We start from the raw sequence: 14797 nt of genomic DNA, 5'->3' as shown, positions 1-14797 counted from the left end.
AGGACTTTTTAGAAGTTTTCATCAGCATTTCAGTATAATTAGAGAGCTAGAAAACCTCAGACTTTAAAGCCATCACCAGGGTCCTACTCTGTGACTCCACTACTACCCTGGCCCAAGCCTGGAGGTTCCCAGCAGACTAGCAGACTAACAGGCCAGCCTGGTCTACAGAGTGAGTTCCAGGACAGCCAGGACTATACAGAGAAACCCTGTCTCAAAAAACAAAACAAAACAAAAACAACAACAAAAAGATTTTTATCTGCAAGTACTTTGCAATAAAGTTTTAGTTAAAAGTTAAGTAGAAGGCTTATGTGTATAAACTTAAAAAGTATAAAATTTAGATATTTAAAAGTTAATGGAGAAATTAAACAAATGTAATGATAAATCTTAAGGACATTGATATTCAATATTAAAGGACATTGAGTTAGGCAAACGGTTGATCAGAAATGGCTGGAAAGAGATTAGGGAATTAAAATCGCACAGTGAGAGTGGACGAGCTAGATAATCATTAAAAGATAGGCAACATGGACAATAAAGATAGAAACTTTTTTTGAAACGTGGTTCTGATAAAAACCTGATTCTAGAAAGAGTGGAGTAAGGCAACATTTTGAAAAGGTTATTGCTAGATTGATTAAAGGGATAGCCAACCCACCTAACATGAAAGATGACTACCATGCCAGCAGAAGAAGCACAGTTTATATTTTCATGGTTCTTTCATGTGCATATGAATTCAAAATTCCCTATGGCTGAGAAATGATTTTAAAATACCCATTTCCCTAGCCAATCATGTGTTATTTATTTAATATTTGCAAGCGTACTGCTTGTTTCTTTTCCAAACATATCCACTCCTACCTCTTACATGTAATATCTTCATCTCATGTAATATTTTAAGCATATTTGTTGATCTTTAGATTAATTTTTCTACATTGGATAATTGCTGTTAACATGTTTTATAACACTAGCTTTTCCCTTTTTCAACGCTGCTTTTTTCCAACGTTACCCCATTCTTTATTAGATACTTCTAATAACCAATGTCCACTCCATGTGTAGGGTTTTATAAAAAACCCGGCAGGGTTTTATAAAGTCCCATTAATTTTACATAAATGTCATAGATCCTCAATGGATTGGATTTTATAATTCTAATACATCTTAGATGAACAAACATAATACTGTCTCTAGGGAAAATAACTTCAATGCTACTAATCAATGTGAAAATATCTGGAGGTTTAATGGCTCAAGACTAACTGCCACATGAGAATAGTTAACCTCCCAACTTGTATTGCCACTTAAAAGAAGTGATTGATATTAAAACGCAGGAATTGGCAGACTTAATGTCGACATATGAGAAAATTACATCCCTTGAAGGTAACATTCACCTTCTAATAAAAACGTAGTGTTAATTCTATCCTCTCCCCTGCCCCTCCCCCCTCCATGCTTTACTTTTCTGGCTTCCCTTCAAACTCTCACTCTCTCTGAGGGAGCAATCACAAATCTGACATTCACTCTTCTGTTTCTTTCTTGCCAATTTCAACTACTTTTAGTATTTCAACTGTCACTTTTCTTTCATGCAAATGATTGCCAAATATACATCTCTAGTCATCCCTGAGATCTTGGTGTGATTTTTTTTCAACTCTTAAAAAAAAGAATTTGGTATACTTAATCCAATTAACATATAGCCCATTGTGTCAGAAACATAAAGTAGAAAAGCATATTCTTTCTCTTCCTCAGAAATAACAGAATTGCTTCAAGTTCTAACTTTTCACTCAGGGCTGTTATTTCTCTGTTAGTCAGTTATGAATCACCCAATCATTTAGCAAAGTTATGTCAGATAAAGCTGCTGCGAGGTAGGTAGTAGAGATCCAACAGCATGACAAAATAGTTACCTTTCTGTTACCATTATGAAACCCCTGCAACAACTAACTTACTGTGAAAAGGGGTTATCCTCACAGCTGTGCAGAGCAGAACAGATCAAGTAAAGTGGCCGCTTTGAGCCTGTAGCAAGCATGCTATAATGGCAATGGTACAGAGAATATGAGGACCAAAGTTTTCAGTGCACAGTAAGAAAGCAGAAGAGAGGCCAGGGTCCATAATTCCCTTAGAGAGCTCATCTCTATACCACTAAGAACTTTCCAAGTGACACCTCTTCTTATATGTCCCAGAATCACCCAAAGCACCCTTATGGGAGCAAACCCTCCACAGAGTAACTTCTGGTAAACATTCAAGATGCAAGCTCTGTACTGACGTTTGCATCTCTTTAACAATAGTTTACACAGATCTTGCATGTGTGACTCTGTATGTGCTTAACTAACCCTACACTGCATAGTTATAAGCAGTGTGTCATAATGGAAACCGTGAAGTGAGCAGAGGGCTTGTTCAAGAAGTCTTTATTACTGAGAGTGCTTTAGGCAGTGTAGAGGACCTCCAAAACTGTGTTTTCAGCAGATGAGAGTTAGCGCAGAGTTGCAAAATGAGAAAGGATTTTTTTTTTTCTTAATGTCTGAGGATGAAGACTAGGATTGGTAAAGACAAAGAACAGTTTGAAATTAACTGGGAAGTTTGGCATAGTCTAAGGCACGGAAGCCTCAAGGGTAGAATTTGGGTTTAGTCCTAAGTGCCAAATGAAAGCTGCCCTGCAGAGGTAAATTTGTAAATTGCAATCACTAGAGCTTGATAGTTAGTGAAATGGTCTAATGAAGTATTTTAGAGGTAGAATAATTTTTAGAATGGGAGCCTCGTGTCAAAGTGGAGACTATTCTGGAAAATACGTAAAAATCTGAGGCTGACTGTCAGTGGAAGAAAAGGAGAAAAGATTGTCACTATAGAAAAGAGGACTTTAAAGCTAAGGGCATGGTTCTCCCAGTGGTCAAACTGAGAGGATCCATTCAACCTGGCACAACCTTTCAAGGCAAAGAGTGAGCAAGCTTTCTTTTGAACTCAACTTACAGGGGGAACCTTCCTAAAACCTCTTTACTGTGTTCCTAATTTAGGCAATTAGAATAATTTGCTATTCCTATAAAATTGAGTTATGGGGATGGCAAGATGCTCAGGAGGTAAAGTAACTTGAAGCAATCATGAAAAACTAAGTTAAGTGTCCAGAACCCACTTAAAGGTAGAGGAAGGATCTGACTTCATAAAGTAAGCCCCTTATCTCCACATGTGTGCTGTAGCATGCACATGCACCCCCACATAAACATACATATCACAGAGACACAGAAACACAGACGGATGATAGATAGGATAGATAGATAGATAGACAGACAGACAGACAGACAGACAGACAGACAAGAACACAAACAAAAACATCCTTAGCACTTACTTGACACAGATGCTACAACTCAAGGTCAAGGGATATGTAGACACATCTATGGCTGTTTTATCTCTAGATGGATGAATAGGAACACTCCTACATGTGGTTGTGTACAATGGTTGTTTGTTTATATGTGTTCTAGTTTCAGCTTGTTATTTCCCCTTAAGGCTAAACCATATAGCATTAACACATTACTGTCTTTGTTAGCAGGCTTAAATATATTCATTGAAAATAAAACTGAAGTAGAAACAGAATTAAAGTTTTCTGTGTGTTTTTCCATATGCTAGAAATTTGGATGGAGATGTATATTTGCCTCCCTGCCCATGAGGCAATCCTCTACTACATAGGTAGTCATGGGTCCTTCCATGTGTACTCTCAGATTGGTGATTTAGTCCCTGGGAGCTTTGGGAGTCAGGATAGTTGATAAAGTTGTTCTTATGGGGTTGCAAACCCCTTCTGCCGCTTCAGTTCTTCCTCTCCATTGGGGTCCCCATGCTCAGTCCAATGGTTGACTGCCTGCTTCTGCATCTATATTGGCCAGAGTTTAGCACAGATTCTCAGGGCACAACTATACCAGGCTCCTGTCAGCAAGCACTTCTTGGCATCAGCAATAGTGTCTGGGTTTAGTGTCTGTAGATGGTATGAAACCTTAGGTGAAACAGTCTCTGGGTGGCCTTTCTCCTTCAGTCTCTGCTTCACTCCTTGTGTATGCATTTCCATTGGAGAGGCACAATTCTGAATTAATATTTTTTTGAGGTGGGTGGGTGGCCCCATCCCTCAACCAGGAACTGTGCCTATCCACTGAATATAGTCTCTATAGGTTTTCTCTCCCCTTTATTGGGTATTTCAGCTAATGTCATCCCTGATAGGTATTCTTACTCTCAAACCTGAGAACTGAAATTAAGGCTTACAAGTTCACAATAAGAAACACAAAAACTTTATTTAGAACAAAGAGATAGCAAAGACTATAGAGAATCAGTTCTCAACCTGTGGGTCATGAGCATTTGAGGTCAAAAGTCCCTTTCACAGTAGTTGCCTAAGGCCAGGGTGGGGGTTGGGGAATCATTGCTATAGAATGGTAAACTCTCACGACTGACACCAGGAGACAGAACACTGGAAGATGCTGGCATATGGCCTGGGTTCTATATTCATGGACTGTAGATGGAGGAGAGGTTGGTTGCTAAGGACCACAGTTTGAGTGCTTCTTTATTGCTAAGAATTCACCTAAAGGACTCTGTTTACATTACTAAGCATACATCTAATACCAATTAGGTTCAGATGGTCCTATTCTTCAAAATTAGGTGTATGAAGAATACACTTGAAGAGAAACTACATTTTATTGTTTCTAAGTGTAGCAAAATCTATAGTACTGTTCAAAGAAGAGAGTCAATGTAACCCAATACAGCAGGAGGGTTGAGGGGGTTGCAAAGTTACTAAGGGCATTGTTTGGGGAAGAGTGTTTGTGCCTAGTATATGTCAGAACTGCGCTGTCAAGTGCATTACAGGAAAAGGGGCACTCATAATCCAAGTCAAACATGGTCCCAGTCTAAACCACCTCTACATTTGTCTGACTAGTGATTTTCATAGCACAAAATGGCTTGTTTTTTACCTACTTGACAGGTTATTTTGATCCATACTCTTCTTTTTCTGAACCTGAATATGTGGTAGGTTGGTTAAGATTGCCTCCACATGACCCCAGGGAGTCAGGAGTTTTTAGGGACTGGGTTTGCTGAATATTGTGTAACAGAATTTACCAAATATGAACAGAACTCAAACAATTTCATTGAACTATTTTATGTCTTCCCATTTAATCCCAAGATAATAGTGCAATAAAGAAGAAATAAGCTATTTTGGTGGCAGCTAGTGCTGAAATACTAGTTTTCTAATTCAGGATACCCGTCTCATGGGCCCAGGAACTTTGTAGTACTGTTTGCTACTCGAGAAAATAATTGCTCAATATGCTAAGAGAGCAAAATCAAATTACCTAAACAATAGTCAGAACATTACATATGATGGTAGATTCTTTTCTCTTGTTTATTTTAATGCACAAAACTTTATGTCTGTGTGTGCTGCTGCAAAGCAATACACTACAGAGGGAAAATTTTATTATAATAAAGTATTTAGATAAGAATTCCGATTATAATTACCTGGGGCTAATAAATTCCTATTAATTTACCCTATAAATCTAAAAATAAGAAATTAGACCAGAGGCAAGTGAAATCTTCTGGGTTGCAAGGTAAAAATGCCTTCTTTCTCGTTTATAATTCTTGTCTTTCTAGAGCACTAAAATCAGGATTCCTGGTGATAGAATCAAAGTAGGTAAGCTTATCAACTGAGCTACATCTAAAGCCCATGTACACATCAAGAGAATCACAATCCAGATGAAAATGAGGTAAAGAACTATGTGAGAAAATCACCAATACTTTTGTTTACCTGCGACTGTATCAAAATTACAGATAGTCATGAAATAGCAAAATGGAATAACAGTTTTGAACTCCTTACTGTAAGTAATTTTTTTGAATGAGAAATGTATATCTGGCATGCCATATTCTTCCTTTATCTCAATTACTATGGCAACAGCTTAGTCTACCAAGACCAAGGTACATAAATGCTATGTCATACGTTATTATTATGGGCCTTATAGAACCAATAGGGAACTAGAAGTGATTTTTTTTTTTTATGTGTTTTTGTTTTCCTAACACTAGCAGAAGATAGAGGGGAAATTAAGCTTGGATAATTTTTACCACAACTGAATTCATGTTTGGAGATCATCTAAAGGCATATGGCAATCTCAACCCGCCAGCAAAATGTTTAAAAGTTTGTCAAGGATGTCTGAATGGTGGCCAATCTAATCACAACTAAGAAATAACTGTCTGTTGAGTCTGTGAAAAACATGATTACCACTGGCATCACAGGTGACCTAACAACATCTGTCTTGACTGGTAACCACCATGGCTGCAGCTCTGAACAAGCATGATCTCTGTCCCCCACACAGGTTCACAACACCCTTGAAATAAATGAGATCAGAATGATGGACATATCTGAAAATGTATTAGCAGACCCCAGAACTGTCAGCATCAGATAATGGAATCTGCTTTTGTTGTTGTTGTTGTTGTTGTTGTTTGAGACAGGGTTTCTCTATATAGCCCTGGCTGTCCTGGAACTCACTTTGTAGACCAGGCTGGCCTCGAACTCAGAAATCTGCCTGCCTCTGCCTCCTAAGTGCTGAGATTAGAGGCTTGTACCACCCAGCTGGAATCTGCATTCTTGATGGGATTGTCTAAACAGGATTGGAATCACTTTTGTCCTGAACACCATCTCCCCCTGCCCCTCTCCTAACTCTAATCAGTTACTCTGATATTGCAGCTACCTGGACTGCACTTACATAAGTTGATAAAAACTGCACACATTTTATTGAGTTCAGCTCTTCCACCTTCTGTTACAGGGCTCCCCCAGTTTCAACACTGCTTCACTTGTGTTGAATTTGCTCAGAGTCATCACTAACTATAGGAAACTTGAACCTTATTTTGTTTTGCATAGACTATACCAAACAATAAGCATAAACCAACCAACCAAACAAACAAACAAACAAACTTAGATAAGCTAACTGACACTTAATAGAAGGTTAGAGGAATCATAAGATAGGTTAGGGTCCGAGGGCCATACCTTGTGATAACTTTCTTGCTGCATCACATGATAGAAGACTTTTCATGCGAGTGGTATATAAGTTACTCAAACTGTCTTCTGTAAAGATCCTATGGTCATGATATTAGTGCTAACTACTGAAGAGTCCATGCTTAGAACCTTTGAACAATGAATTTCTCAACACTATCATTGCTCAAAATACTTTACCAGAGTAAGAACTGTGGAGGACAAGCCCAAATCACAGAAATAAGTCTAGCCACTGCTTGCAGATCATCTGAGGTATTAATGAGACCAAATGGCTCATTTTTTTTTTCACAGTATGGTAGCATAGAAATAAGTGGAGTAATCCTTTGGAGAGGTTAAGGCACATGTTGGCTCTACCTTACTAGCTCAGTGCTATGTTTAAAATGCATCTTAGGTTCATACTGTGTGTGAAATTCTCTTTTAAGTTTGGGCATGTTGCCTGCATTTGAGAAGTATGATATCAAAGCCATTATTCTTCAAGGTATTTAAAAAGTGTACTCACAATACTTGGTAGTTTTATGTCATTTCCTTGTAAAACAAGTGTGCTAAAATGTATTATTAAGCATCTATTAATATTTTTATTGTTTTCCCATCAGTCTGGAACTGCTGGAACAAAACATGCAGATGTGGTTTAGTATAGACTGATATTTTTTAATCAAACACACACATATACTTTGGGATAGTCTAAGTCAAATAATGAAATATAGCAGCCATGACTAGTTTGTCCCTTCCATTGTTAAAATAACAGGAATCTGAGAATTAATTTCATTGTATGAAAGAGGAAGTTGGGTCAAAAAGAACAATGAGTGTTTTTGTGATATCACAGTGTATAAGGTAGAAAATATCTGAAAAAAATTTATAAAGTAATTTATATTCAGCCATTGCTCTTTAGCTGCTAGAGCACTTGAGTGAAAATTTCCCTTAAGCCCTATTTTTCTTCAAGAGGTGAAATGAAACATTCTACAATGCTCAGATAGATTTGTATTTATTTCCCAGATGGAAAGGGAGACCAATGTCTAACAAGGATATTTAGTTTATGAAACAAAGACAAAAAGCAAATAATTCATAATCCATAGAATAGAACAAAAATAAAACTAATAATAGATGTATTTACACAGTAAGATTCTGAAATTATAAAAAAAGAAACAGTGAGTTAAAATTGGGTAAATAAGTACAAGGTAAAGGATATAAAATGTATATACAAATATTAACTTATAGGATTCAATTAACTGAAAATAGGTTAAAGAAAATATACTCAAACTGTAAGATTTTAAATCTTATAGATGATTTGAAACTTTAGATTAATTTACCTGTATTTTTTCAATAAACAATTTTAGTATTTATATATCACATTTTGTGCAAAGCAAAAGACCTTCTGAGAGAATAGGAGTTAGACAGACTCCTGATACTGGGGAAATGGAACCTGAAGAGACTACCTCCTATAGCCAGGCAGGAAGCCTAGTGGATTCCTCCCCTAGTGTTGCCTCCCCCAGCCCTGAAGCAGGCTGATTCAGACCTTGTTGCCACTAAGCACCGGACCACCTGGGGTGGAACCTTCTGACTTACAAAGCAGATTCTGTTGTCTACACCTGCCACTTCTTTCCTCCAAAACCTTATCGCTACCTGCTGAGACCCTTGAGACCTTCGGGAGACGGGATCCTGCAGATCACCTTCAGCTGGCGAAGGGCATCAAGAACGGAGTGGTGGGGAATGGGCCTCCTCCCTCTATATAAGCTCGGAATCTTAGTAAACTTGGGGGCTTTGATCAGCTATGTTGTTTTAAGCCTTCCTTCCTTGTTTGCCGTCTAATCTGTTTCAGCCTCAGCCCGCCTTTCAGGAGTACCCGGTTTGGGCGGTCGCACTCAGCAATAGAGAAATCAATCTATCCACAAAACTTTCAATTCAAAATTCATCCTGTCTACAAGAAATGCAGGGATAGGGCATGGAATAGAGGCTGAGGTATTGTCCAACAAAAAAACCAGCCTGCCCTGAGACCCATCCCATGGGCAAGCTCCAACACTTTACACTATTAATGATAGTCTGTTATGCTTGCAGACAGAAGCATGTTGTCCTCTGTGAGCCTCCACCCAGCAGGTGACTCTCAAAGATACAGACACCCACAGCCAAACAGTGGATGGAGGTTGGGGACTCTTCTGGAAGAATAGGAGGAAGAATAGGAGATAGGAACTCCACAGGAAAACCAATAAAATCAACTTCAACTGTCCTGGAGCCTTGGGGTTCTTGGAGTCTTAACCACCAACGAAAGAACATACATAGACTAGACCTAGGCCTCCCCACACATATGTAGCAGATGTGCAGCTTTGCCTTCATATGGGTCCCAAATAACTGGAAAGGGAGCTATTCCAAAAGCTGTCGCCTGTATGCAGAATATGTTCTTCTAGCAGGGCTGCCTTGTTTGGCCTCAGTGGGAGAGGAAGCCCCTAGCCTGTCAGTGACTTAGAAGTGCCAGGGGTGGTTGGGTTCTCAAGGGAGCCCCCACCCAGTCAGTTGAAAACTGGAGGGGAAAGGATTGTGGGAGTGGCTGACCAGGACGGGGGGGGGGGGGCAATAAGCAGGATGTAAATTGAATAATTAAAAATAAAATAAAATAAAATTGGATAAATAAATATCTCAATTGAGGGAGAATCTGACTGGAAACCTATATTTGATATAGCAATAAACAACTGCAAAAGGCCTGCAATAAATATACTTAAAGAATAAGCAGAAATGATGTCGCAATTAAATATTAAAAATGTTACAATGACAAATGTGGAATTTTAATAAAGAAATAGAAATTGCAACAGGAATTGTAATAGAACTTCAACAAATGAAAACAAACAAAAGTTAAAAAAAAAAAAAAATACCCCAGCTGAGTTCAATGTCCAATTAAAGCACTTAAAGTAAAGTGGCAGTGAACTTGAATGGCTACTCTGTTGGACACAAAGAAAAATACCGAAGCTTTGACGTAATAATAAAACTATCCCACCCTGAGCCGTGCACATGTTCACAGACACTTAAAGGAAATACAAAGCAGCGTCTTGTCTTCTCGTCCTAGCTTGATAATTTACCTTGGATTTTTGCATTTCTTTGATCAGTTCTTGTAGTTCAAATTATTGGCATTTTGTTACTGTCTGATATTAAAGATATTACAAATTAGAATGTTAAAAATAAAATGACACTAGTTTTTCACACTTATAGTGGTCAACTGAATTTCTTTTTAGGTCTAACATAGAATTTTAAGCATCTTGTTTTCCCAAAGATAATACTTTCCTATTATCTCAAGAATTTCATCATTTACAGCTTATAAAAGCATAATTAAAATACTCAGAAAATTGAAGACCAGTGCTATCTCTTTATTCTGCATCTTCACTTATCTGCCCCGTAACTTTGTCTAACAAAGCACGTCCAGACTAAATTCCACATCTCCTTCCCAAGTTTAGTGCTTTAGGAAAGGCCTTCCCTAGCCCTTCATAGTTTGCGCATGGCACCGGCATCCATGCAGCTGCACAGCACAGACCCTGTAGGACCTCATGGGATTGTGTCGTATGTTCACTTCTCTGTTTCCAGCCAATCACTATGTCCTGGAAAATGCACCATTTACATGGCACTCTTACATGCCCTCACTATCCCATTTGCTTTGTTCAGTCCTCCATTTTCTTTCATCTGTATTAAAGCAGCAACTTCAATGAAAAGTTTCAATTACTCTTTTCTGAAATGTAATTGGATTTGATTCATTTGTAATTATTTTGCTTCTTATTTTGGGTGGTGTGTGTGTGTGTACTTGGTCAGGCATGCATGTCTGTACACAAAGTTGAAAGAAGGATTCCTGCTGTCCTGCTTTATAATGCGCCCCTTCATTCCCTTCAAGGAGGCTCTCTAAGTGGAGCCAGGCTGGCAACCAACAATCCCCAAGAGCCTCATGCCTCTCACTGTGCCCTGCAGAGTGGAGTTTTAGAGGTGCATGTCTGTGAACAGATTGTTACATGGCCTCTTGAGTATTTAAAAATCAGGTTCTTATCCACTGGGATGTCTCTCCAGCCCTATTATGTAAGAACTATGAACACTGTTATTTCCTTCTGTTAACATAAAGAACTGCTTTCAGCTGAGTTGTGGATAAACCCCAAATTCTGAGATTCTGTTGCTTCACCTTGCTCTGTGACCACTCATTGCTTGATTCTGTGTGCCTCTATCCTTGCAGCCATTCCTGCAGAACAGTGCTCCATGCTTCCTTTGATCATGCCACCTTCCTCCAGCTGCCCTTCAGCTCTCAGGTGAGGTGTTACTTTCTTGGTGACATTTTCCCAGGCTAATCTCCAGTCTCTGTTCTGTGATCTCTTATTACCACTTGTCTTTCCTCTGGAGTGCTTTTTCAAGTGTGCTTAAATAATTAATTGAATAATTTATTGTGTAATGTCTGTTTCCCCTACTAAAATGTGCGCTTCAGGGATCTTAAGAACAACTTCCACGTTCCCTTCCTGTGTAATTTAGAGGTGCTGTTGGCTGGGGAGAAGTTGAGGAGAGGTTTTTACTTCAAAGTGGAGATTAGTTAGAAAGTGTTTGTCCTCAAGAGCTTGAGTTCAGGGGCATCTTCTTGTTCCCTGTTCTGTTTAAAACCAGAGGCCTGGTACCTAGGCTATGTATAATTGTCTTAGAGGTTTGATAAGACAAAGAACATAACTTAAAGTCTATGTATGGCAGACATACATAGAATTCAATTAATATTGAAGATGAAATTATTTTTCTGCATAGTAAACATATACTAAAACCAAAACTTTTGTTATCTTAATAATTTCCAAATATTCCTCATTGATTATAGCTGATAATAATCACAATTATTATTATTATTATTATTATTATTATTATTATTATTATTAATTTATTTTAAAATCATGGGTTATAACAGGATATTTGGCACCGGAATGCTATCTTCTGTATGTATCACCTCATGTATAGATTATCAGAGATTAATATTCAGGAGTTAAAAAGAATAATACATTTACATTTTCTTTAGAAAATGTAAAATAATATATGTATGTGTGTTCACCACTAAATATGTGAGTGAGAGAAAGAGCGAGAAAGAAGGGGGAGAGATCTTTTGTAACTTAGGTCCACCATGTATTTAGATTTGGAATATATTTAGTAAGCTATCAATATCTTCTATGGAGTTCTGTTAGCATAAGGACCACAGACAAATTGAGAATGATTCATTGTATATAGAAGGAAAGGAAAGTTAAAATATACATTATTATGCTTAGAATATATAATTTAATATTTAAAATTGTGTTCATGAAGCAACAAAAAGTTTGCTTGACCCTCCATTTTATAAATCTTATAATACATTTTATACATTTTATACATCTCCACTAATATAAAGTTAAAAGTTCTAATTTCAAAATGAAAATGAAAATTTTATATGACACACTAAAATTTTTGCATTATTTGCCTGTATGCAGTTCAATCTATCCTAACTGAATTTAGGCAATATGTTTTTCACTTCAAGCCTCAGATAGAATGCTTATTGGCATAACTACAAACTTTAGATTTGAATTCCCTATGGGATATTTAAACTCCCTGGTTAATGAAGGAATAACACCTATTAGTGTAGAACCTAATGCTTCTAACTAATAATATTGACTGCTGCTTCAGATTAGAGAATATAAAAACTGCTAAATTCTAAATACTAATTCCACCGAGAAGCAAGGAAACATGCTTACCATATCCCTGGAGTATATTCTAGGGATGTGAGCAGAAGCATAAATTCAGAAGTACTATATCTTCTTCCTGGTAAAATGCCTCAGCTACTTAATTTTTATCTGGGCAATGATGCAAAACTAAGGCATTGGTCAGCTCCAGTGCTTACAGAACCTCTGCAGAAGAAATCTTTATCTCATATACCTGGGCCTGGCCTCAGATTCTTTATTTAAGAGGTACCAGACATTCTGTGTAAATGTTGATTATACGCTAAACTTTGGCAGTTATTTTGGGTAAAGAAGATGAAGGTCTGGAACAGACCAGATGACTTTAATGAATATCTAAACTTCTAGTAGGAATATGGGAGCTGACAGCAGCAAAATTACAGAATCAGAGAAGCCAGAAACATTAAAGTGGCACTGGATGACATCCTTAGGATCAAGATTTGAAAGGATGGCATGGAATTTTCTGCATATCCAATCAGTCATCAAGCCAAATTGCAAGTGAATTTACCTCCTATGTAAAACTTTGGAATTCCCACAGAGAGGACTTGGAAGGCAAGCGTATCCCTAGGTGAGCAGTCAGAGCACCTGACTCCTGTATAATTACATGGAATGAGAATTTGATACATGACAGTAATTACCTAGCTGAAGGTGCAATTAGCCATTTGTGACCTCACTCTGAGTGGCAACTAATTAACCCTTAATGTCAAAAATGTCAACCTTCATCAAGACACCAAAGAAAAGTACTACACGATCAGCTAATACTTGTTCCAACCTATTAATGGTTGAATCTGTCATTAGAGAGGTGAATGTTTCATTTTTACATCAACCTGTATGTTAAGATGTGAATTATGCTCCATTTTCTTTTCTTTTGAAACCCATTCCTCTGCTACCTTTGTGTGCATAAAAATTCTTTACTAAAATAGAAATACATTTTATGTGCATCTAGAATTACTATCTCAGTAGCATAAAATGCAATCAAGAAGATACACCAAGGACTGTAATGATCTGGTGGTATGTGCACTGGTTTTAGGTATCTTTGGTTTTAAATAAGTCACCGAATTAGAAACAGCATACAACAACTACACTATAATTATTTTCAACATCATCTCCCAATTGTTGGCACAATCAAAATTGTCACTAGTACCTTCCTTTCATGAATGTTAAAGAAATAAGAAATTTTGGGTTTTTTTCTGAAAGCATAAAATCACCATTTACTATTAATGCTTGCTTACAGTTGTTGAATTCTTATTTGTTGTTTTTATTTAATAGCTTTAGATGTACACAATTTGGGCAGCCTACCCTGATCTATGCAAGTTTGATCCAAATAAATAAAACTTTTATCCAAATAAAGAGTGTACTATATACACTCTTTGTTCAAAATTTTAGAATTCATCAATATCACTTTAACAACAATATTAAAACTAATTTACATGGACCCACAGCCATTTAATCTGAAATAAACTCAATTATTATTATGGCCCACCATGGCACATACTTGCTTTATAATTTGAAAATAAAGTCTAGTACTGATAAGCCATTCTTTTGGATTTATTACTGAAAAGTATGAAATGTGTTACTGAAATTTTGTCAGCTCTTTGGTTTTTCTATTGTGTCTACAATGTTGTTTCAAGGATCTAAACTTAATTTAGGTAATTCAGTTTTTATAGAGACCAAATCATTTTCTCAAACATTTTACAATCTCATCTTTGTGGAATACCAGGTGCAAGCGAAGAAAAGTATATAAGTAATGTAACAAACATTATGCCATGGTCCTTATCTCCAGTGTATGTTGCCTCAGACACCTCATCTTTTTACATAGTTCAGAAAAGAGAGCTGATCATAACTTACCAATATGTCAATGTGCTTTATTATTTACAAATAACCCTAAAGCCTAATTTTGCTTTGCATAGATAGGCAAATATGTATGGTTTCTATTTACCTTAATAAACTCTAAAGCATTTCTTTGTAGTTAATATAATTATAAAAGTATCTGCTGATAGCAGCATTATTTTTTTTCTCCCAGCAACAATGAGAATTGTTTTTCTTTTTTCTTTTGTTTATTCACTTTACATCCAGATCTGATCGCTCCCTACCTCCCCCAAGCCTCTGCTTCATTCAGTCCTTTCCC

This window comes from Mus pahari, chromosome 8, assembly GCF_900095145.1.
Source record: "Mus pahari chromosome 8, PAHARI_EIJ_v1.1, whole genome shotgun sequence".
Lineage (NCBI taxonomy): Eukaryota > Metazoa > Chordata > Mammalia > Rodentia > Muridae > Mus > Mus pahari.
Note: the sequence above shows the minus strand (reverse complement) of the source record.